Raw genomic sequence first — 25,706 nt, forward strand, 5'->3', positions numbered from 1 at the left:
ACAGAGGACATATTGAGTAATGTACCTGTGGCGGCCATTTGGTCAGTAAGAGGGCCATTAATTGGCCTAAAAACGACTCCTGAGTGGAAGAGGTAGGGTTGGAACACAGACCTTAGGCCCATACTCTTGGCCATTTGATGAGAGTAACTTTCTGTAACCTAAGGCAGAGTTAAGCAAGGGAGAGCTTCCATATAAGGACACATCTTTCCGTGCACAGGATGTGCTAAACAGTGACACTCAGAGAGGACTGGGCTGGTGACATTCACAGATAGGCCAGGGGTCCTGCTGGAGGAGACAGCACTTAGTTGGGGAGATGGGTTAAATATCAGTCCTAATGATAAGAGCTATCATTGTCTCTGTACTTGGAATGAGTCGGACACTGTGATGGTCTGGACCTAAAATGTACCCTGAAGTCTCGTGTATTCAGAGGTGGGTCACAAGGGTGGCAACTTCACCAGTGAATCAGTCTGCTGATGGGATCCTAATTTGAGGGCATTGTTGGAAGGTAATGGAAACAATGGGATGGGGCCTAGTTGAAAGGAGGAGGCCGTGGGAATGTCACTGTGGGGCCTGTACTGCTGCCTCTCTCTCTCTGCTTCCTGGCTGCCATGAGGTGAGCAGCTTCTTTCACCACACCCTGCTGTCATGATGCTGTGCCTCACAGCAAGACAGGGGAGCCAAGTGACCATGGACTGAAACTGCGAACCAAATGCACCTTTCATCCCTCAAGTTATTTATCTTAGGTATTTGGCCACAGCAATAAAGAAGCTGACTAACAGAGGCACTACGCTGAGCAACTTTATTGCACTTCTAGAGCCCTGGATGTTAGTTCTTTGTTCCATTTTATGGAGAAGCAGACAAGCCCAAAGTCACGGAGGGAGTTTGGAGGTGGCGTTCCCCGGAGGCAACAAGCCGGCACTAAACCCAGGATCTACCCACCTTCAAAGCTATTACTCCAACACCATAACATGCAAGCAGAATTTTTCAGTCCCTTCTACCTCAAGATGAAATATATTGCTGAAATATCCATGCAGCAGTGATCCTGCATCTACCCATGCAGTTCCATTTTAGCCTGTTCTGATATTTTTATTGAAAGCTTGTGGCTCTGGGCCCACAAACTTTTCTTCCTGTCTTGAGTGGGTCCTCCTGCCTAGTACACCAAATTCTGGCCACATCACTCTGATTCTCTGTCCCATGCATCTTACAATCCGAGTTCCACATAAGTGGCAGTGAAGACCCATATTTCTGATCTCATCTGTTTAAATGGATGGCTTTGTAAGTGCTCAGATGAGGTTCGGAAAAGGTCATGAAATCTCACTTTCTCTGAGCCAGGCATCTGTGGCAACCCTGTGACTCAGACTCAGCCTGAAGAGGCCCCCTTGAAGTTGTATTATTAAAGCCACAGGTTAGAAATTTGAGGATCCTGAAGGGCTCATGCCACTGTCTCTGCCCATCCAGAGCCCCAGGGCTGCTGTGACAGCATCCCACAAACCATGTGGCTTCAAGCAACAGAATGTGCTCTCTCACAGTTCTGGAGACCAGATGTCTGAAGTCAAGGGGTCAGAAGGGCCATGCTCCCTCTGAGGCTCCAGTGGAGGAGCTGCCTAATGCTTCTGCTTGGCTTCTGATGTGGCCTTGTTGGTCCTTGGCCAGTGGCTGCATCACTCCACCCTTGTCTCTGTCTTTACATGGTTTCTTCTAGTGGCTCTGTCTGTGTCCCTTCTTTTCTTATTATGGGGGCCACAGTCGCTTTTGATGAATGCCCACCCTAACCGAGTATGACTCCTTCTTAACTTGATTGTATTTCCCAAGGCCTAATTTCCGAATAAAGTCACATTCACGGGAACCTCAAGTTAGCACCTGAGTATAACTTTTTAGGGGACCCAGCCCAAGCCATCACATAACTCATGCTTCAGCCAATAAGACACACATGACTGGGACAGGCAGAGCTGTACTGCCAGGGGCACTCACATAGTGTTTCCTGTGAGCAGCTGGTTCACTATTTCACCCTCCCTTCAGCTCTCAGAGTAGTTTCTGTGAAAGCCCCACTTTACACATGAGGAAGCAGCTTACCAGAGAGGTCAAGCAGCTTACCTGAAGTCATACACAGCTACTAAGAGCAGACTTGAGATTCACACCCAGGGGCTAGCATTTAGAGTCCCAGGAGTCTTGTCAGGATGCTAGGCAGCTTGTGGAGGGCAGAGGAAGAGGCAGTTTAAGTGCTGTGTCATTGTGAGCTTTGGATCTCCAGAGACCAAGGCTCTGGGACAAAACCTGTTGGTTCTACATAGGGAACTCTGGACTCTGTTGGACATCCTGGCTTTAGACTCTCCTTCATGTCAGATCACTCCTCTGAAACCCTGCTTCTTATCCATAAGCCAAGATCATGGAAGCTTACCTACCATCCAGCAGAATGGAGGTGAAGATCAAAGCCAAGATCTGCAGGACCTGGGAGGCCTTATCCACACAGGCTGTGACTGTCATCCACCTCCTCTGGCTCTTTGCCCATGTGCTGCCTCATTAGAGAGCTCCCCTGACTGCTGTGACTAAGCTGGTACCATCACCTGCCTGTCCCTTTTATGATTGCTATGGTCTGACCGTCCCTCCAAAACTCAAGATGAAGTTCACTTGTCATTGTGAGTTAAGAGGCAGGGCCTTAAGGCTGAGGATTTAGCTCAGTGGTTCTGCTGCCTGCCTTGCAAGTTCCAGGACCTGCGTTCGATCCCAGTATGGGGGTGGGGAGAGAGGCAGAGCCTTGGAGAAAGTGGAGCGGGAGTAGGCTCCTAGAAATGATTGAGTTTGGCCCGTTTCCTCTCCATCTTGCAGATCCTCTCTTGCTCTTCACCATGTTCTGATGCAGCCCAGAGACCTTTGACAGATGCCAGTGCCAGGCTTGTAGACTTCTCAGCCTCTAGAACTGGGAGACAAATGTTTCTGTTATTTCTAAGTTTCCAGTGTATGGTATATGTAGCTGCAGAAAACGGACTGAGCCAACGTCCTTACATGAATTTCTGACCACCTAATACTTCTATTTATTTGGTTATTGTCTAACCCTTTTAGAATGTTAACTTCCAGAGAGCAAGGACTTGTCTATCTTGGTCCCTGTTGATTTCCACACCCACAACAGTACCAGGCACAGCGCAGGCTCACAGTGTTTGTTGGCTGAGTAAGTGAATAGCTTAGTGTAAAGCCCTTGCTCCTCGATTACAGGATTGGAACAGAATGTAAACTGCATGAGAGCTGGAGACTGCCCATTTCGTTAACTGCCGCCTTCCAGTGCCTGGAACAAAACAGGGTAAATACGACAAATATCTAATAAGCGGAGGAGGAAGAATGCTGCTGGAGAGAGCTACCCTGCTGTCCCCTCTCCTGGGACCTGAGAAGTTAGAAGAGGGGCAAGGAGCCCTGCAGAGGGGCTGTGTGAGCAGGGGTCCTGCAGGTGGTGGGAAGGAGGCACAGCCAGGCTTCTCTGTCAAGTCAGGGGCCTGACTCCAGCTAGAGAGGTGGCCAGGAGAGAGAGGCAGACAGACCGCATCTGATTATGAGTTACTTAGTCACTGGGTGAAACAGAATGTGTTTTCTTCCAGGCCACGGGCATCCGAGCTTCACTAATAAATGATTTGAAAGTGTATAGTAATGAGCGCTATTGAATTTAACTTGTTCTCTCCTGCACCCTCCAGCATCACGAAAGATCTCAGGCTCTACAAAGACCCGGGTGGGCCTTGAAATAACTTCTTCACAGGCAATTAAGCCACATCCAATCTTATAAGTCTGAATATTTCAGAGGATCTTATTACTTCCATCTTTGGGCCTGGAGGCCAACATTTGCTCATAAAACCTAACCGGCTTGTAAGAGGAGCCGACACCTGGCTGCTAAAGCAGTCAGTCCCCTACCTGCTCAGACCTCTTTCTGCTTACTGGCTGGAGATGGCCTCCTCCTCTCGCTTTGAGGGTGTCGGGCTTTCAGGGACAGGAGGAAGTTCCCTGCCTGCCAGGACCACATACTCCAGCTGCAGGCCACTGATTCTTCAGCCAGGTCAACATCTTGCCTCCCATTTTAGAAAGACTAGGACTAAAAGGCAAAACGTTCCACGAGAAGCAAAGTGCTGGTTCAAATTAACAGGAGAGCGGAAAGTACAAAGGAGTGGGCTCAGCCCTTTTGTCCTGAAGGGCAGATCTGAAAAGGCAAAGAGGCCAAGGTGGCCAGGGGAAGACAATGGGCTTTGCACACTCCAGGGGCTTCCCCCTGCGGGCCCTGGGACTTTGAGTGAGGTGTTTAACCTGGAGTCTGTAAAACAGTGACAGTGACCTGGCTGCAGGCATCCCGTGGGTGGGCCTAGGCCATCTCTGAGACCTCCTTGCCTGCCTGACTCAGGGTCTTTCGGCCTGGTTGTGAGTCTCCCCAGGGCTGGACAGCCGCTCTCCGGGTCTGAGGAGCGCTGCACTCCAAATTCACGCGCCTGGTCTGTGTAGCAGAGAGGCTCATGGGGCCGACTGGTTCATGGGCCTCAACTCTCAGGAGGGGTCCCCACAGAACTCCATCCGCCAGGACCAGGCTCTCGCTGTCCCCACCACTCTCTTGTACTCGTGCTCCTCCTACATGCAGCTGTTCCTTTTCAGCCTCTCTGCCAGCTTGGGACGAAGTCTGAGGCCCTCAGCAGGACACCGGGGCTCTCTGGCCACTACAGTTTTTAAGGCAAATAAACCTCTTTACTTTATAAGTTACCCCACTTCAGGTATTGTGCTATACCAACACAAAGCAGACTAAACACATAATAAAGTCAATATCGATCTGTCTGGCCCTCTTTCCCAGCCTGTCCTGCTTGCAAACCCCAGTGAGAACTCAGGGAGAGGGATGGTTCTTTTAGGTCCTCAAGTCACCATGAGGAAATCGACAAATGTCTCTCAAGAATTGAGACTTATTTTCTGCTACGAAAGACTTCCCAGCCAGGCATGATGGCACACACCTATAACCCTTTCACTCTGGGAGGCTGAGGCTGGAGGACTACAAGTTTGAACCCAGTCTAGACGAGTCATACATTAGTGACTCAGTAAGACCCTATTTAAAAAAGGACTGAGGATGTAGCTCAGTGTGGAGGCCCTAGGTTCAATCCCCTGTACTGCAAAAGAAAGAAAAAAAAGAAAGAAACAAAGAAAATATACTGCATACCTTATTTTCACTTTTGATTGACATGTGATTGCATATTTATGGGTGCTTTTTTGTACTGGGATTAAATATGGGTTTTTAAATGTAACGTTTTCATGCACGTCCAAGGCATGCCATTTCAAAGTCATGCCAGAGCATCTGGGTTCACCAAGAATTCTTTATTTCTCCAGGAGAACCTAATTATATTTGGCTTCATTATTTACTACTGAATAGCACCCAGACCCTGAGAATTACTTGTGGGCATGCAGATGTTCATCCTATACAGATGGAAATGATTTCTTACTGTAGAAAAGATGACCTATAGTTTTATTGCCATGTAGACCATTAACCAGTTTTATACCCAACCTAGCAACCTTATTCTAATATTCTTTTAGCCTCCCTTTTCTTCTTTGCTTCTTCTTTTTTCTTTTGCCTACAAATACTTCAAATATTAAGTAAACTTTGCCATTTTACTGATTCCCTCATTATTTCATGAGTTTGAATAACAACACGTTGACATGTATTCTTAGTATATTTTATGAGTAATATTTATTTTTTGAAAATCATATTTTGATGTAGAAATTTTGAAAGCCTTGAATAATAGCATCCTACAATTGTTGTGTTTTTAAAGAACTAAGCATTGTGCTAAATACTTTGTAGCCATTGTCTCCTTTAATTCTCATCACGATCTCATCAGATCTTTATTTTGTCAGTGAGGACATTAGAGCTCAGAAAAACTAGTATCTTGGAAAAGCTCAGGACAAGCTCCATGTGCCAGGAACTTTATCTGCCTTCTTTAATTCTCTTGACAACCCAAAGATAGAGGTGTCATGATCCTCATTTTGTTTATTAGAAAGCCGAGGTTTAGTTACTTGGTTTGTAAAGGGCTAAGTAAGAATGAGGAATCCTACACTTATCTACTCGTCCACACTTTTTCTTTTTTATCTTGCTTTAGTTTGTTTGTTTGTTTATTTATTTATTTATTTTTGCTGTCCTAAGGATTGAACCCAGCACCTTCACACTGAGCTACAACTTCAGCCCTTTAAGCTTTTAAAAATTATTATTATTTTGAGACAGAGTCACAGTAAGCTTACTATGTTGCCCAGGCTGGGCTTAAGCTTTCTATCCTTCAGCCTTCACCTCCAAAAGTGCTAGTACCATACTGTTACCAGAGTCTGGGAGGCCATGGGCTTGTTTCAAGGATCCTTCTGAAGTTCTGAAAAAAAAAAAAAGGAATTGGAAAAGTGAAAAAGGTAGCAAGGTTTTACATTTATTAAAGGTAGGGGAAGAAGCATGCTGTGCAGAGTTAGAATGGACCACTGAGAAAGAGAGAGCACAGTGGCCACGAGGTTAATGGCTGACATCTTTTGTACCCCCCTGTTCTTCAGGCTGAGATCATCAGATATAGGTCATCCTGCCAAAAATCTGCTTGATTTCACACCAGAAGAATTGGCGATGGCATATGCCGATTGGTCTGTGATGCAGGGCTCAGGATTTGTTATTCTGTACAAGTGTGCTGGATCTCCATGACTGTCAGGTTACACCCTCTTGCCCAGCCAGTAGCCTATGCCCTAATCTCCTGCCTTAAAACCATCACAACTGGTTTACACTTTTTGTTCAGTGGCCAAGTGACTTACCTTATGGTGAAGTCTACAATGCCTAGCATATTACAGAAAATGTTAATTTCTCTTCTGTTGGAAAATTTGGGGGAGAGAAAGTGTGGTTGAGATTATTAGATAGTTCTGTAAAAATAAATACATTTTCTCCTCTCCCATAGAAACAGATTCCATAATTTTTAGGTAGGCTCCAAATAAAAGCCACATTCTCCAACCTGCTTTGCAGCTGTGTATGAATATTGGCTTAAATTTTGGCCAACAGGAACTAAGGAAAACTGTCACTTGACTCTTCTAGGGATGTGCCTTAAAAGACAGTGGATAAATACCTCTTCCTCTGCCAGGAACAAGACTATGAGGTCTGGCACGATAGGTATAATGCTGTACCAGGAAGCTGATCCTGGACCTGGGGATGGACAGGCAGGAACTGGAAGGAGTGTGGGCTCCCGAGGCTTGGGGAGGTGCCTCCCCATCCCTGGAATGCTGACTGGGTTTTAACGTGAGAAAGGAACAGCTATCTTATTTAAGCCACTATTTCTTACGGTCATTCTTGCTTGCCGCCAAAAGTAATTGCGTGCGATCCAGCACAAAGAAGTGGAGAGAGAGGCTCCATGGTGAGTGGCCTTCACTGAAGCATCCAGGGATGGCCTTGGTCCCAGGGGCCAATCAGAAAGGCCCAGAGAGCTTGGCAGGAGGCTCTGTCAGGGAGACAGGTGCTGAGTGTTTTGGCAGCCAGGACTCGCCCTGACTGGCACTGCTGCACCCTCAGCTGGGCCTGCTCTGCAGAGACAATAACGCTCCACCCTGGGGCCCACGGTCCCCTTCTTCTGAGAAGAAAGGAGTGGTGCACCCTGAAAGCCGTCCTGAGGGAAGCTGCCAGCACTACTGGCTTCTTGCTCACTGAGCACTGGAGGAAATGCCTTCTGCTCTGTGCTTTGCCATCAGCCGTGCAAGGGAGAATGTGTCTGTCTCCTCCACAGCGCCTCCCAACTGGTAGAAATGTAAAATTCAGTGAAATTATGACCGTTCTGTCCTGAAGGGCTGTCAGGTAGACCAAGCGAGATCTCCCATACAAAGCTTTCAGATACCTGGCACAGAGTAGGTGCTCAGTGGCTGTCACCTGTGGTGCTGCTAGGGAGGGGTGAAAACATCACATGACAGAGCTCTTCCCACGTGTGAGGACTTTACCGATACAAATAAACGGTTTGCATTCTCACAACTGCACCATGTAGGCTACTGCTATGATGGCTGCCCCCCTGCATAGATCAGGAAGAGGGTGCACAGTGGAGGCATCTGTCCCAAGATGTCTCCATCTACTACTGTCCCAAGGCCCATGCCACAATCATGTGTTGGGAGAGGAGGGAGAAGGGAAGGAGGGGGAGGAGGACCAGGCAGCGGACGGAGGGCAGGTGGGGGCCCTGGCTCCTTCTGTGACTTCCAGCCTCTTTGTTCCTCAGCACATTGGCCCCTTCCCTCCTCAGGCCTTTTCAACACTGTGGCCTCAGCGGCCTGTAGGGTGCCTTCTCAGCCCTTCCCTGAACCTCTTTCTCTCTAGCACAACACCTGCCATCTTTCCCGTTCGTGCTGCCTGTTCTGATTTATATCTAGATGTCCCCCAAGGGTCTCGTGTACTCAGAGGCGGGCCTTTGGAAGATGATTTAACACCGGGGTGCACACCTGACTTGCTGTTAGGAGATGGGCCTGGTTCGAGTAGGTCACTGGGATTGTGACTGGAATCGGGCCTGGAAGAGCATGGGGTCCCCTTGGGTTCCTCCCTCCTCTCACTGGTTCCTGGCTGCCATGACTGGAGCAGCTTTCCTCTGTCCAGAACCTTCTGTCATACCCTTTCTGTGTGTACGCCTGCCAAATACTGACTGGAACTTCTGACTCCTGAACCAAAATAAACCTCACCTCCTTTAAATGGCTGGTGTCAAGTGTTTTGTCGCAGCAACGAGGAAAGTGACTAAGATGGCGCCTTTGATAAGGATTTCTTTAGTCAGCAGTCCTGTTCTCTTCCTGCTGATTAGACTGTAGGCTCCCTGTAGGTAGGGAAACATCTGCTTTACTCCTCCCACATGTGACACCCGGCGCCTGAAGATGCCACACACGGCGGCCATGCCGTGATTTCTGAGGCTAAGTGGTGAGGTCTGCAGCCGAGCTCCAGGAGAAAGGGGCCGAGGAAGGAGGCCCCAGAAGCCCTCAGCTGACCTCCCAGCCCTAGGCTGGGCCAGAACTGAGACAGCGGAAATGGGGCCCAGCCACTAAGGCAGGGACCGGAAATGAGTCAGGAACCGGAAGGGGACATTTCATGGTGTGGGGCAAAGGAGACAGCACAAAAATTATTTTTTGAAAAGCAAAGAGAAAGTACATATGGAAAGACATTGTGTCAGAGTAGAGCTGAGAGAAGGGAATTCCTTCCAAGGCAGCATATCTCTGCAGACCCTGTATGGGCCAAAGCTTTTCCCAAGACGAGCTGAGCTGACCCATGTTCAAAGCCCTGGAGCCCCACAGCCATCTGGGGGTGTGTGTATCAGTTTGTGTCGGTGGCAATAACAAAGGGCTACAGCCTGAGTGGCCTAGATAACAGGAATCTATTTTCTCACAGTTTCAGAAGTCCAAGATCAAGGTGCTGGCAGGATCTGCTTCTTCTGAGAACCGTCTCCCTGCTTGTAGATGGCCGTCTTTCTCGGGTCATCACATGGCCTTCTCTCCATCTACCCGTCCTAATCGCCTCATCTATAAGAACGCCAGTCCTGTTGGGTTAGGCCTATCCTGTTGGCCTTATTTTATCTTACTCGCTTCTTTTAAGGCCCTTTCTCTGTATTCTATATAGTCAGATTCTGAGTTACTAGGGCTTAGGATTTAAACATGAATTTGGAGAAGATATACTTCCACTCGCTCACAACAGGCTGGGAGCTATTACTACCTGATTTTTAGTTGAGGAAATGGAGGCACAGAGAGATAGGTAGCTTATCCAGATCTGTAGCCAACAGAGGGCAGAGCCAGGAGCTGAGCTGGAATAGCCTGAGTGAGTAGCCATTGCCTAAGCCTACTGCGGCCACCAAGGTAGGGTTCTGACCATCAGTCTCTTTCTACAGCTGACTCAGAGGTGACGACACTTACCCACGGCCGCTTACGAGACAAGTGGCAAATCAAAAGCTCCAGTCCAGGGCCGGGGATTTAGCTCAGTGGTGCCGACGCCTGCCTGGCAAGAGCAAGGTCCTGAGTTTGATCCCTCGTACCACACACAGACACACACACACACACACACACACACACACACACACACAAGCTCCAGTCCAGGTGTCTGGCTCCAAGCCCACCCTCATTCCAACTCCCTTAAGCGGTTCCTTCTGTAGAAGGTGAAGAACGGTTTGGAAATAAAGCAATTTGACTTTCCCTTGGTGTTTCAGGGAAATTAACGAGAAGGTGGTTCCCTCCAGCACCTCCCAGGTAGGCCTTTTAGGAATGAATGGCACTGGGGGCTCAGAGCAGAGGGCAACGCAGGGGGAGAAGCAGCGGTGGGAGATTTCCACTTCCCATTGGACACCTTCCCCTCCCGTTCCCGTTCCTGGTGGCTCTCACCACACTAGTAATGCTGGCACTTACCAGTGATTACTGCGCTAGGCTCCCGCTCCAAGCGCCTTTATGTACTAACTTGTGTAATCTGCTCATCAACTCCATCGGTCCTCTTCTAGGTATGAGGAGATCAAAGGGCAGCACATTGCCCACTGCACTTAGGTGTAGTCAGCGCAGGCTGGGCATTAACCCAGGCAGCCTGTGCCCAGCCTAAGCTCATGCTCCAGGGTGGCTGACAGGAGTTAATGGGTTAGCACTCTTCCATTTCTCCTTCGCCTGTTCATTTCCTCACTCATCCGAGGGGACCTCAACAAACCTCCTCTGCTTCCGACCGTGCCTGGCACCAGATTCCCCCTTGAGGACCACCAGTCTGGGAAGGCACAGAGGCCCTTACAGAGATGGCGTGGACCTGCTGCAGTGGACTGGGTCCAAGGCGTTCTGCGTCAGAGGGGAATTCTCAGCCTGGGAAAACCAAGAAAGTGAGAGCTACGCTGGGTCTTGAAGGGTAGGTAGGAGCTGGCATCAGAGCGCTGTGGTGGATGCCCATGCAGATGGAGTGGAGAGAGACCGGTGAAACTGGCTGGGTACGGTGCAGAGGAGGGATTTCATCCTCGTAGCTACGACATTTTCAGGTCCCTATGGGGCTAGAAACACCATGGTCTTCAAACTTCACAGTAGCTTCTTACTTACTTAGCCTAAAACCAAAGATTCCCCCATATAAACAAATAAATGAACAAATACAAACAAACCAAAGTCCCCTCTGTGTCCCAGAAGACTCATGCCCCATCCCTGCCCTGTCCTCACCATCTGCCCTGCAGCTAGCTGTACTGCCTTCCCGTTCTTCCTCGAAAAGACCAAGCATATGACTTAGACCTTGGACTCGCTGCTCCCTCTGCCTGGAACTCTCTTCCCCCTTCTGCATAGCTCTTTTAATCAGCTAATTGCATTCAGCAGCGCTGTTGCACAGCTCTCAATAAAGGCTTGTTACATGAATGAATGAGGTCTATTTTATGATATTCCAATTCATCGAAAGTAAGTACACAGAGAGCTCTCAGCCATCCATCTGTGCCGGGTAATTAACCAGCGCACACTGTCCCCCTCCAGCTGCCCCGATTGCCCCGTTATGGCTGAAGTGTCCCCAGGTCACCAGTGGAATCCCCAGAGCCAATCCAGCCACCGCAAAGTGAGGCTGCTTAGCAATTTAGCTTCTCAGCCTGCGGCAGTGTCTAACAACTTTGCTGCCGCAAATGGGCCTCAGCAGCAGAAAAGAAGCCGTGAAATTGCTTGAATTGAGAAGCTTACTGAAAAGCAGAAGAGGCCTGTCAAAACCCAGCTACACTACACAACAAAAAGGCAATTCCTTCAAGCGTGTTGGTGAGCTCCCAAGGCCTGGAAAAGGGGAGAGGAAATCTCTCCCACTTCCAGTACTACCTGCACCTCCCTTGGCCTCTGCTGCCTCCCACACCCATGGCACAGGGTTCATGGGGAACTGGAGAATCTTGGGAGCTGCTGAGTGGCGGCGGCCTTAAGGCAAAATGAAATCATTGGCCGTGCTATTAGAGAAAGGTGTTCCTGGCAATTTTGGGGTGGTCAAAACAGCAATAAAGTCTTTGATGGAAAAGACACAAAACATCCTATTTTCTCTCTGCACACAAGGTCAAGATTGTCTGCTTTGATATTTCTGAATTCATTCGTGTTCACCCCAAGTGCTTGTCTCTGGTCTTCCTTTCTGGTCTTCAGAATAAAAAATGAACCCACACAAAATAAAATCAAAACAACTTCCAGTTTCCCAGTTTTGCACCTTAACTCACTGCATGAATTTTTTTTCTCTTCTTTTTCTATCCTTTTCAAAGAAAACATTAGCTGATTGTAAAGAAATCAAGATCGCTTTCTAGCAGCTGCAGCCAAGGTTGATTTTTCAAGATCCAGCTGGTTGTGGGTGCAACAATCAGTCCAATACAGGGTGCAACAGCAAAGCCATGTATCCAGAATTGTGGAGAAATTAGGGCTCGATGAGCCCTAAAACAGCCAGCCTTTCTTCCCTTCTAAGGAGAAAAGAAAACCAAGCTCTGAATTTTAAACGTGAACCAACAACTGGTATTGAAATTGTTATTTAGAGTAGTGGTGGGGACTCTGGGAAGCAGATGTCTTCACACCTCATGAGAGAGATTTTTCTCTTAGGGAAGACTCAGGTAGCCCCGAGGGATTCTAAAAATGAAATACGCATCCTGAGTTTCCTACAGCTCTGTGCATGCGGATGGGGGGATTTCAATGGCTAGAAAGTCCAATTTGTAACAGCCCCTTGGGGTTAGGTAATTGCCTGGCAGCTTGTGCGGGTTCTACTGGCAGTGGGCTCAAGAGAGTTACTCCTTGAAGATAGCGAGGCAAAATGATTTCCCAATATTTGCAAAGTGGCAAGCTATGAAGTTTTTTAAAAAAACAGATGGAAGTTGGAGAGCTCGAGCAGTAGCCGGAAATCCCGGCTCAGAGCGCGCGCTTAGAGTCGGTTCCCCATTCGGACACTAGATGGCGCGCGCAGCCTTGCCGGCCGGAGCTGCCTCCTACCCGTCCTCAGGGCAGGGACAGGGACTGACTAAAAGCCAGCACCTAGCTCCGGAAGCAGGGGTGAGAGTGTAAGGCATCCTTCTGGAAGGTAGCACGTGGGCTGGTGGACGGGGGAAGCGCCCTGGTGCCCGACCCTGCTTTGTTTCCCAGGTGCTGCGGGCTGGAAGGGCTGGTTCTGTCGCCGAGGTCCTCTCTCCAGGCGCAGGACTGGACGGGGACAGGCTTCTAGACAGACACCCGGACCCGCCCCCTTCCATGTGTCCTGTGTGGCGGGCGCTGTGTCTAAGTCAGACATTACCCCCTAACTTGGCTAGCGTCCCCGTGAACGAAGGACACAAAGACTCCATCCTGGGAACCTCAAATTCAGATTGGAGGTGTCCAGTTGTCCTGGTCAGTCCACAACTTCCCGTGCATGTCTACCCCATAGACAACTGCTTTTATGTGACACATAGATATCCTTGCGTTTGCAGTATGTGTGGGAAAACAAAAAGGTTGTGAAAATTATATGTGTGCTGGAGGGACAGTGCACATCCACATTACAAGCCAGAAAGCCGAAGTCCGAGACAGATGAGGAAGAGCTCAGGTGCACATGGCTTGGGGCAGAACTTGGCCTCCGCCCTGGGCATCCTGATCTCAGGCCCATGCTTTCTACCTCCAGCATGTACTATTTTTAATTTACATAAATGACTTATTGGCCAGGGCCTGGCAAGAGAATCAGAAACCACGCTAGGCTTGTCAGACAGAAGGAACTGAGTAGATGCACGTGGTTTTATAGGTATGGAGAACATCAGCCCCTGGAAATCACGCCTTGCCTGGGGCTGGAGGCACCCTGGGAAGAGGGCTCTGCACGGAGGACTTTGGGCTGGCCTCCAAAGGAGGGGCAGCCAGAGGATTTGTAGTGAAGACAGGAGCCACCGCCACTGCATGGGCTCCAGGGGACTGATGTGGACACCCTGGGATACAGGGAGAAACACCTGGCACACTTTTCCTCCTGGGCTCCAATTTTCTACCAGATGCCCCCATCCCCAGGAGCCAGGGAAAAAACAACCTGGATATTAGGGTCCCCTGGGATGCAAAGGAGAGCAGGGTAGCTGAAAGGGCACGGTGGTACACACCTGTAATCCCTGTTTCCTGGGAGGCTGAGGCAGGAGGATGGTGATTTCAAACCTAGCCTGGGCAATTTAGCAATTTAGTGAGACTCTGTCTCAAAATAAGAAATAAACAAAGGGCTGGGGAGCAAACTCAATATGAAGGTCCTGGGTTCATTTCCTAGCAGTGGAAAAAAATACAGGTGGAGGGGATGAGCAGGAATAGAGAGAGCAAGCTGGCAGCTCACAGGCAGGATGATAGGATGCTAAAGATCTTGATCTTGCTGCTAGGTGTGTATGAGAAAGAGAGCGGGGAGGGCAGAGAGAACGTACGTGCTGACTGCTGGTTCCTCTGAGTATCTACGACCTGGGAAGTTTACTGAGCCTTTCTGCCTCCTTCTCCACCCTGAGGATAGGACACTGGAGGCTGAGTGCCTCCCAGGATTTTGCCAGGACGGACTGAGAGGAGCTATGGTAACTACCCAGAGTGGTGTCTGCTGTAGAGTCGCTTTCCGGGCTGCCTGTCCCGTGTTGTGGGATCTGTCCAGGGTGCCGCGTGTGCATCTGGGCGGAGACCTGTAGGGCACGACCAGTATATGTTATTATCCCAGGACTCTGAGGAGTTCCGGTCCCCATCACTTGGGAGGGCCGAGTGGCAGACATGCTTTGAGTTCAGGCAACAATGTATTCAGAAACAAAATCAAGTGGCACAGGTGACAGAGTGTGAGGGGTACTGAAACCGGGGCTGGCAACTTCACTTCACTTGACTGGACTTTGGCCCTGCATGAATGAAGATAACTGGAGCTTGTTCTTTACCAGAGCACAAGTTCTATGAGCGTAGGGTCTGTGGCTCATGTAATGTCACTCATGACACTCTCTCTTGGTCCCCAGTGCTGTCCTGTGAGTCCGGGTTGTCATCAGCCTAGAGAAGGAAGATTCTGAGGTTCCAGGGATGAGCCCGGCAGGCACTGCTCTTCCTGTCTTCCCACCCCTGCCCTGGGGGGAGGTCTTCTTCGTTTGTGTTGGGATTGTGGGCGGATGCTAAGGCCTGAATCTGAGTGAAGAGGGCTAGGATCTGTGGAAGGCAGACAGATGGCCACTCGGGGCCTGGATGGGCCAGAGGCAGAGTGTGGGAAGCAAGTCCTGGTCTGGAATCATGCAGCGGAGGTCAGGAATCCTCACCCAAAGGCATGGCTGGCCCCCAGGAGGGGCAGCCACAGAGGGCCAAGGTCTCCATGGGAGGATACATTGCTGGCAGCGCTCATGGTTTCTCTGGCTGATTTCCACAGAGCCCCATTGTGTCATCATAAATGATGGCATTTAGCAAGCGGAAGCTCAGCCAGTGCGATGTGTGGTTCATTTGGACAATTGCTACCCATGCCAAGATGTATGTGGACCATTTGTCTATGCCTTGTTGGCTCAGCAGGCCCGCGTCAATGCTAATGAAAACAGATGCATTTTCCTAGAGCAGTTTCCATCATGGTGCACTCAGGTTAAAAACCTGGACGACAGCCATTACCTCCGGTCAAAGGCCAGTGCCACACAGGATGGCAACAGGTCCCCATTTGCCTTCCAGTTGCCTCTCTCTGACACTCTGTCCACCAGGCTGGACTCTGTACCTGCCACACCCTGCCCTCAACAGGCCTGGGTCTCCCAGCTCCACACCTTCGGCACAGCATCCTCCCCAGAACACCCCCTCTGCACCTGGGTGAGGGCAGCTTTGGTTCCACTTCTTCCAGTTCCTGCCTCATGCAGGAACAGATGAAACCACGTCTGTATAAGTGAGCTTTATTGGGCACTGATGGGCCACATTGGGGGTGGTACTGGGGACTGAACGCATGAAATTCACAATAAGCCACATCCAGAGCCCTTTTTTTTTGGGGGGGTGCCAGGGATTGAACTCGGGTCCTCGAGCTTGCAAGGCAGGCCACTGAACCGCTGAGCTAAATCCCTGGCCCCTACCCAGAGCCCTTTTTATTTTATTTGTTTGTTTGCTTTTATACAGAGAACTTCTGTAAATAGTCTGAAACCTATAAAATGTTAAGGAAATATAGAATAACCACTGACTTTTGCTTCTGTAATTTGCTTTGCTTGTTTCTTCGAACAAAATACCTGAGGTTTTACCATTAATGCCTGAAAGCATGTAGCCCCAGTTAAAAATTAACAGATACAGGAGGTGCTTAGTCGCATTCCAGGATGAGATCAGATGTTCAAGCTAAGATAACAGTCACCAGGTCCTGAGCCCTAAAACTTTCTGTAAATCACATGACTATAAGGAGTTAAAATGAAAGGAATGTCACCAGTTCTGGTTTCCTAACTCTGACTCCCACTCTTGTGGGCTAGAATAGCTAAAGATAAACATCCTAAAAGAAAATGCTACATTTGGGTTAGCATTGAAACCATGATTTGTGATGGGAACTGTGGAATGTCTTATGACCTAAAATGAGGTCATGATTGTAAAGCTCCTATAAAAGGCAGATTTTAACCCAGCCCAGGGTCAGTCATCTGGCACAACCCTTGGTGCAGGCTGGCTCTTTGCTAGCAAAGTAAATGTTTTTTGTTTTACCCACTTCTGTGTCTCTGTGTGTCATTACCGGTTCCTTCCACAACAGTTTCTTTCTTTATTTATTTGAGGCAAGGTCTTGCTAAGTCACTAAACCACCCAGGCTAGGCTTGAATTTGCACCCCTCCTGCTTCAGCCTCCCTGACTGACATTACAGGCATGCACCACCACACATGGCTGTTCATTCGCTGAATATTTATTGGATGCCCACAGTATGTTAGGTTCTGCTAGGTTGTCACAGTTAGGTTTGGGGCCACGAATAAGAAATAACCTACCATAAAGTGCAGTGGCTTTCCATACCAGCCCAACTTTGTGGCTGAGAACAGCAAGATTGCATTCCCTCAGGCTTCCAGAGGGAGAGTCAGAAATCAAGGCCTTGGCAGAGTAGCTTCCTGCTGCAGGCTCTGGGGGAGATATGCCTTTATTTCTGATACCAGCTTTGGGTGCCGCCCACACCTTGGCATTCTTTGGCTGGTAGGTTCCCTCTCTTTCTTGTCCCCTGTAAAAACATTTGTCTTTAGATTTGGGGTCCTCCCTGCTCCCTTGAGTTGATGGTCTCAGCTCAAGATCCCCAACTTAATTACCTCTCCAGAGACCCTTTTACCAAATAAGGACCCACTCAAGGGTCCTGGGGAAGGACACATCTTCTGGAAGGACAGCACACAACCTGCTCAGGGTGTTTCTCATCCAAAGGGCTCTGCTCCTTTCCTTTTAGGAGGATCCCGAGGCTGGCAGCCACCTGCTTGGTCCTTTTACACCCCTCTCCCAAGTTCCATTCTGCTCTCCTTGTCTTACCAGATGGACGGCCGCCTCAGCCTGCTGCCTATGTCTGTGCGGGTGGCAGCTGCAGTCACATTGGTCCCTCTCATCACCTCTTGCTTTCACAGACGGTACCCAGCAGACACCGCCTTCCCGGGAAAAAGGCTGATGCAGGGACTTGAGGAGGAGGCCGAAGAGGAATGGCCGAGGTGACCCACCATGTCTGCCAAGGGTAGGGGATGCACGGAGACCAACACCTGGTCCTCCTGTACCTTAAAGCACAAGAGGTACAGTGAGTCCCTGGGAAGGGCTCTAAGCACCACAGCTGGTGTCTTCTGGACGTGGCAAGCCAGGGGGAGAAGGCAGCTCTGGGCCTATGACAACTTGACCTTCCAGCCTCTGGGACAGTGGGGAGGAAAGCAGTGCACAGTGCCTCACTCTCCCGCGAGGCACATGCGTGTGTGGCCCTGGCACGCAAACCTTACAGGGACAGGTTGGGCTAGGACTTGCACCAACAGGCCTCTCCTGCTGCCCAGCCCTTGCCCTCCCGTCCTTTCCACTGTGACCACTCCTCTCTATGGGCTCCTGTTCCCAGTGCCTTCCGAAGGACCTGCCTGTCCCCAGGGATCTGAGTCGCTGCAGGACAGCCCACATCTGCCTGAGCAATGGGCACGAAGGGAAGGGGGTGAGGCCACCATGTCCAGGGCAAGGCTTCCAAATATTTTGCTTTACCAAAGAATCAGTGAAGTCACGGCCTGGGGGCACAGGCCTAGAATCCCTGCTTTGGGAGGCTGAGGCAGGAAGATGCTAAGTTCAAGCCCAGTCTGAACAACTTTGTGACTTAGTGAAACCCTGTCTCAAAGTTTTAAAGGTGGGGGGCTGGAGCTGTAGCTTGGTGTGAAGACCCCAGGTTCAATCCTTAGTACAGCCCCAAACAAAAACAAACAAACAGCGCTGCCTGGGACACACTGTGTGCCCCTTTCTACCCATTGGGAAGAACTTGCCTTTGCTAGCTGCTGTTGCAGCTCATTTCCCAGGTCTGATGAGTCTCAGGCAGCTTTGCAGGCCAGAGTTACATAGTAGACTTCTTTCTGTCCCCTTTGTCCCTTCCTCCTCAGCATTGGCTTCAACCAGCCCAGCCCGGAGCCTCTGCTAACAAAATGTTTGTCTCAGCTGGAGGTCAGGATTCCAGCTCAGTTCACTCTTTTTTCTTTCACAATCACAGCCCTGTGATGGAATTGTTCCCATCCTCTCTAAGAGTGAAGTGGTGGGCAGGCCAATGTCTGGGCTCTCATCCTGTACAGCACAGATTTATCTAACAGCTGTTTTTCCATTGAGGTAAAACATACAACAGCATCCATTCTTTTTACCGTTTTTATCCATCACATTCCATGGCATTGAGGACATCACACTATTGCACAGCCATCCCTATCATCCATCTCCAAAAATTCATCCTTTCTCAGCTGAAACTCTGCACCTATTAGGCAAAAATTCCCTCCCCTCGACCTTCCCCAGAAGCCTCTGGGTGTCCACATTCTACTTTCTGTCTCTATGAATTCAACTACTTTAGGTTTCTCTCAGGAACCACACAATATTTGTGCTTTTCTGTGACTTATTATTTCACTTGGCATAAGGTCTGCAGAATTCCTTGGTGTAGCTGGTATCAAAATTCTGTTTCCTTTTTTAGGGCTGAATAATATTCTACTGTGTGTATATATTATATTTTTATTTATCTATTGATGTTGAAAACTCATTGCTTCCACTAACAGCCCTTTTTAAGAAAAAAATTAATTTTGCATCCACTAAAAAGATGAACGTTCCAATGACAGTACATTAAGTTTGCTAAAATATTCGAGAATATTTGGGGGAAATGGTGAAGGGGGAGGGAGTAGATACAAGTGAAATAAAAGTTATCTTTCTTGATAATTGTTGAAACCTAGAGATTAGAGGTTAAGATTCAGACACATCAATCAAATGCAATGTATATACCCTGCTTTGATCCTGAGTCAGACAAAGCAAGTGGGGAATCAGGACTGGAGAGATAACCACCACATTCCCAATGGGCCAGTTTCACGTGGCATTGTGGGGAATCCCCTCAGTCCTATCCTGACACAAGACAGTGGCCTAATGCAACCTGATGCTCACCAAGCAGTTTTCCTACCATTCCCTCTTGCTGTCCCTATCTTATCAGGAAAATTAACTCCAAAACGCCCACTTGTATCGGTGCTTTGTTCTTTTGTTTCTGCTTTCCTCAGTGTTTTTTTCTCCTCTGCTCAGCTCACTGGAGCACTTATTCTATTTTTATGGAATGAATGAAAAATAAAAGCTGGGATTTTTTTAAAGTTAAATTGTAATTTGGTCACTTGACAGCACATATTAAGTAATACATTACTCCAAACAACTCTCTCCTCTGCCAACGTAGCAGCTATTGTTACCCCACTTTCACTGACAAGATCGACGAGGCACAGGGAAATTAGGAAACTGGAGCTATTGGTGGCCACTATGGAGAGAATCTCTCTGAAACACAAATACTCAAGAAAAAGGAGGAGGAGGAGGAGCAGGAGTGGGAGGGAGGGGAAGACAGAGACGAGGGAGAGGAATGATCGCAAGAGAAGCACTGAGAAGCACTGGTATGTTACTTTTTTTTGGTAGAACTGGGTATTGCACCCAGGCCTGCAGCATGAGCTACATCCTGACCCTCCCACCTTATGGACACAGGGTCCCTGGATTTGAGATTTGAGTCTCTGGGTTCAGTACTGCCTTGAACTTTTCTCTTTCATGAGACAATTCTTTTCATTTATTAGGGTGCAGAGCAATTTGAGTTGGGTGGGCAGCATGCTTAACTTCGAGGCTGGACTTAGAAAAGTATGGAGGACCTTGACTGCCCGAGGAAGGGAAAGGTCAAGGATGAAAAGAAGCCGCTATCAATTGCCTAAGCAGGCATCGTGCTAGATGTACGTCTCGTTTAATTATTATCACACCCTGAGGGATGAGGAGTTTTCTCATTGTAGAACAGGAAAATGAGGTTATAACGGGTTCAGTCCATTGATTCATTCAACGCAGATTTTACTCTGCATTGTATAGTACTGTGATAAGTACTGAGAGTTCAGAGATAACAGCAGTAGTAATAACAGCAGGCAACACTTAGTGAGGGTCTGCTGTGTGCCAGGCATGGTTCTATGCTTTTGACACACACAGCCTCATTTCATTCACGGGCAGCCATGTGAAGTTAAGCAGAGTGTCATCTCTGCTTTATGGACGACATCAAGCAGTGTGGTCTAGGGTGCAGGGCTGGCACACGGAGGAGATAGGGCAGATTTAGGGGTCACCCCAACACGATCCCACTCCACCAACTTTGCCTTCCAAAGCTTAGAGCTGCTTGCTGTCAGCTCCCACAGCAGCGATCCAAACCCGAGTGCTGGTGATGCTGCCCAAGCCTTTGCTGGGTGTCCTGCTAGCCCAGACACTTGACTTGTGTATGTATCTTCTTTTGAACCACCAACAGCCCTTACCTACATCATTCTGGTAACGGCTCCCCTTCAGATTGGGGACAGTCTCCATCCCCTGTGTGTCTGTTGGAGCTACTCATCACCCTGGCCAGAGGCCAGGTCCCCTGGGCTGTGGTACTGGGTTCATGGGGTGGAAATGCCACTCCAAGATCAGTCAGACTTCTGGGAGAAGAGCCTGGGCTGGGAGAGAGGAGCTTACTTCTTACGGACAGCAGTTGATATAAGCAAGAACCTTGCTGTGATCAGCCTCACTCTCTCCTCTCACATGCTCTAAAGCCATATAGAAGTTGCTTTTTTTTTGCATTGGAAGTGAGCCTAACATCCTAGGAAAAGTTGGGTTAAGAAATGGACACAGAGAGATAAAAAATATTGCCGAGTTCTTGCATCCACACCATGCTTAAGATCAACTCCATTTCAGGAATTTCCAGTTTCTAGAGTTACTACATACATGTTTTCCTTAAATTGACTTCACTTTCCTTTCTATTGCTTGCAACCAAAAGAGTTCTTGGCTATGACTTGTTTCCTTATTCACAGGCTCTATTACCTACTGCTTCATTTTTGTTTTGTCTTGGTTTTTTTCCTTTGATTACTTTCCACTTTTGTAAGTGGTAGATATTAAGTCTGACTACAGGATACTGACTACAGAGTTAACAATAAATGATATAAAAACACTAGAAAAACTTAGTTGGCCAATCAGAAAGGACTGTTCACACGTATAGCCTACTATCGCTAGGTCTGAAGAATGTGTGGGTTAAAAGTGAAATCAACAATGTCACTGCCCTGAGCAGAGGCTCAACCCTGCCCAGAGTTCGAACTGCCAGGGAGTCAGGCCCAGGAGGCATCTGGATATGTGGAAGACGGGCCTGCTCGTATGTTTCTCTTCAAGATAGTTACCACCCCTCCCCTTTCTGGGATGACTCCTGGTGCCTGCTGTGTCTAAGGTGGGTGAGATCTTTGGGACTAGGGAAACAGGTGGGGATCAGCCTGCAAGGGTGTCAGCACCATTTTTCCTTCTTTGTTCTACAAGCTCCTTCATGTCCTATCTTCCGCTAATACACCCATGGCCCAGGCCTGGCTGGTCTGAACTCTTTCTCCCCTTAACCACAACAGCCAGATGAGAAGAGATTGAGGCATTCGGGAATTTCACTCCAAATTATGATATCCAGGATGTGGATTATATTAGATAAAGGCCACTGGAGACCAACAGATGCTCAGAGGGGTTTGACTCTGCTGTTTCCCTGACTGTCTAAAGACCAGAGCAGCCAAAAAGGAAAGCAATTGCTCTCAGGCCTTTCCCAGAGGTTTCATTAACTAAACTCAAATGGCAGAAAAGAGAGCTCAAGAGTGTCACCGCAGCTGGACAGACTTTATCACAAGTTATTATTCCTCTCTGGGTCCGTTCATTCTTCCAGAGAAACTCATTGAACTACAGTCTGTCCTCTCAGCCCATTCATTCTCCCTAGTAATCATTTACTACCTCTCAAAAAGAAATGCCCACATTTCCCACTTTCCCCTGCCTTGCAGAGAAAGGTGTAGGGGCATCTAAACCCCCTGGGTTCATGGATTCTCACCTCCCTGCGATTTCTGCCCCCTCTATGTTAAATACATCTGCACAGGTTTTTCCTACTCATCTGCCTGTTGTCAGTTCATTCCAGAGGATGAAGGGGAAGTTCCCTTTGCCCTCACCGTGAGGAATCAGGGCCCTTCCCCGGGATTGCTCCCTGGGGCATGGGGAGAAAAGCCCACTCTTTCTTTTCTGCGATGGTTTCCAAGCTGGAGTGTAGGGACTAACCCCATAGCAAGAAAGCCCAGGAGCTGTTGGATGACTTGTGTTTCACTGTGTGGACAGAGGCACGGAGAAGGCTGCAGGGGAGAGAGAGCAGAGCAGGTACACAGAGAGGACAAGGAAGAGGCAGTTGTGACAGCCCCCCCATGTAGTTCCAGTCCTAGGTGCTGTCTCAGATTTTGTTGCATCCTTGACCTTGGACCCCTGGAATGTCACAGTCATTCCACATTTTTATTGATTTGTCTCCTCAATTGGTCCTTTCTTCTTTTGCAAGCCAAAAGGTACACATGACTATGTGCACTGTTCTTTCTTTGTCAGGGACCCATGCAAGAAACTACTTTCTTTGTTTTAGTCACTGAAAAGTAACTGTCTTGAGCAAACCGACACAGGCAAACCAACCTCTGGGTCTATAGCCCCAGCCCAGCTCTAGGTAGATCAAGGTTATCAGATATGATGGGCATGGTAAAGCTAGTATCCAAACCTAGGTCTCTCTGTGTAGAAAATATTTAACCACTTTTCCCATGTTAGCACAGCAGCCAAATTTTCAGAGCCTTCTCTCAAGAAAGCCACCTGTGAATCACTTTCCCCCAGCAGCTCTGTGGTTGGCCAGGCAGGAGGGTGGGTGTCTTGTTCCCTGCAGCAGACCCTTATAGCTAGAGTGTCACCAGGCAGGCACATCTAAGCCCTGAGGCCTCTCCAGGACAAAGATAAATGAAGACCCGGGTGATGAGCCTGCCCAGAGTGTGGAAGTGGACAGGGAACGGGTACAGACAGAGAGCAGGGCTCTTCCAGACAACAACTTCCCACCTGGGAGCCACTTTTGTGCCCAGGGGACCCAGGAGTTGTCATGCCAGTGTCCCAAAGGCTGCCCCCCAAACCTTTCCCAGGAGCAGTGGTCTCTGGGTAGTTTTCACCTATGGCCACATGAGTTCAAACCCGGGGATGGGAACTTGATTTCTGTTTGCTGACCTGAGTTTTCTGAGACCTGGATCTTGCTGGTGGGAAGTCTGTGGCCTTTGCTTCAGGGACTCTTCAGAGCAAGCAGCTCTGCTTGTAATTCAGTTCTCCTGGGCTAGATCAGCTCGGGGCCTGGGCCTCCACACCTCAGAGTAGACGTGAAATATTTTGCCCGTCCAAGGATAAACACAGCTTTTGAACTTCCACAAGAATCCTCATTCTTGTCCTTTTGTATCAAGGCATAGGTAGGCATTGAGAACCCTAACAACAAGGCATCATTCTCTTGCCAGTGCTGTCATTTGTCAATAGACTTGCTGTTCCCGCTGCTGCAGGTGCTGACCCTGGGTATGACCAACTGTCCTCTCCTCCCATGTCAGACCTGCTGGAGCTGGGGATCAGTGCACTTTGGATCATGGCTTTCAACATCATCAAGGTCTTCATACTCCTAGGTACCCTTCTGAACACCAGCACCGCTGATTTCCCACAACCCCTTACAGCCAGACTCCCTTCAGGCCCGGATATGATGTCGCTTCCTGCTTTACAGAGAAAATAGCTGTTTGACCAATTGTCTGGGTACTGTGGTCAAGCCTACTCAGCACATGAGAATAACCATGGAACGCTCAGCCATAAACATGATGGGGAGTCATGCATACTACGTGCCCACTCTGTCCTGAATTCATCATCTACGGCATCTTATTTAATCCTTTGAACAGTCCCAAAGCTAGATCCTATTGCCCCCATTTTACAGAGGGACATTAATTTACACAGTTAAGTGGCTATGCTCGAAAGGCTATGCTTGTACTCAGTGATTTGGAATCTGCCTCTCAGCTGCCTCCCAACTGCTCTCCTCATTCAGCTTTTTATCCTTTGACCATAAACATATCTGGATCTCTCTCAATCAACAAAATGAAGCTTTCCACAATCGCCTTCCTTCTTTTCCTAGGTAAATGTCTTTGAATGGCCCCCCTATCTTGGTGGCCGCTGTCTCACTTTCCTTTAACCCACAGCACCTTGGTGTCAGCCTCCAATAGAGGTGGGGACAATGCTGATCAAGGCCACCAATGATGTCCATGTTATCAAAGCCACTGGATATGGCCCTTTATCTATGCATTTATTGTAACAATTGTGTTTATTGTAGCAATCATTCATTACTTAGGAAATTAGAATAGCACTCTTAGTCACAATAGGATTGGCATAGGACATGTGGCATCCATTCTGCCATAAAACACATCAGAGTGGACGATAAGCTGAAAACTGAGTATGCAGTAAGGCCTGGCTGTACTCATGCGTAGGGGGCATCCATTTTGTAGACAGAAAGAAAAGAGAGGCCTGCAGCAGAATGTGGCTGGCTGGGCACTGCCAGGCAGGAGCTGGAGGAGATGCAGGACTTGGGCTGCTAGGTGCAGCTACACTCACCAGCTTCCAGGAGGCAGGAGCGGGGCCAGCGGGAGGCTGACCTGGGGTTGGTGGGTCTTCCACTCCTGACAAGAGAGCACGGAAAAGTCCCTCTTTGCTAAAGGCAGAGCGAATGTGGCGTGACTAGGCGAGCAGTGGCCAGGACACAGCAGAATGAGGAGCAGCTCCACCCACATGGCCCAGAAGCTGCAGCTGTACCACCGACCTTCAGCTCAGCTAGGAAGAAGTAAGGCTGCCGACAGGACCTGCCGAGCCCTGGACGAGGGAAGCAGGAAACGGGGGAAAAGAGAAGAGAGAAAAGGCTCACATTTTAAATGAATTTGCAGCCTTAGTTCCAAAGACATGGAAACATCCTCGCTAAGTGATAACAGCCCATAAATTAATTGCGGATAGGTTTTTCTTTTTTTCACTTTGGATGAAATTAAAATAATAAAAAAATCTGAGAAAGAATTTAAAATAACGCATTTGGGCATTTCAATAAGAAAGTGACACGATTATATGAAATAATTTTAATTATGAAAAGATAGGCAGAGATGAACTTTAAAAAAGATGAATATGAAAAAACCAATTAGTAATGTAATATAAATATATTAAAATGCAGGATCAGAAAGGAAGGAAGTTCGGCAGAATTACCCAAGATCCCACAGTCACTGAGTGCAGGAGGTAGGACTTGGGGTGCAAGCCAATTCGCCTCCTGCTGCTGCTAATGCCTCACTGTAGAGAAA

The 25,706-nt window shown here is 48.6% G+C and overlaps 1 long non-coding RNA gene across 1 annotated transcript; it reads right to left on the minus strand.

Annotated features, from left to right (window-relative positions):
* Positions 1-2,013: 2,013 nt before the first annotated feature.
* LOC104851309 lies at positions 2,014-25,348 on the minus strand. The gene is made up of 4 exons (XR_002024845.2): positions 24,982-25,348; positions 8,671-8,798; positions 6,316-6,362; positions 2,014-2,917 (listed from the first exon to the last, which is right to left on the minus strand). It is a non-coding gene; the product is annotated as an uncharacterized LOC104851309 (long non-coding RNA).
* Positions 25,349-25,706: the final 358 nt, after the last annotated feature.

The sequence above is a fragment of the Fukomys damarensis genome, unplaced genomic scaffold, assembly GCF_012274545.1.
Source record: "Fukomys damarensis isolate Sample0158 unplaced genomic scaffold, DMR_v1.0_HiC HiC_scaffold_35, whole genome shotgun sequence".
NCBI classification, from domain to species: domain Eukaryota; kingdom Metazoa; phylum Chordata; class Mammalia; order Rodentia; family Bathyergidae; genus Fukomys; species Fukomys damarensis.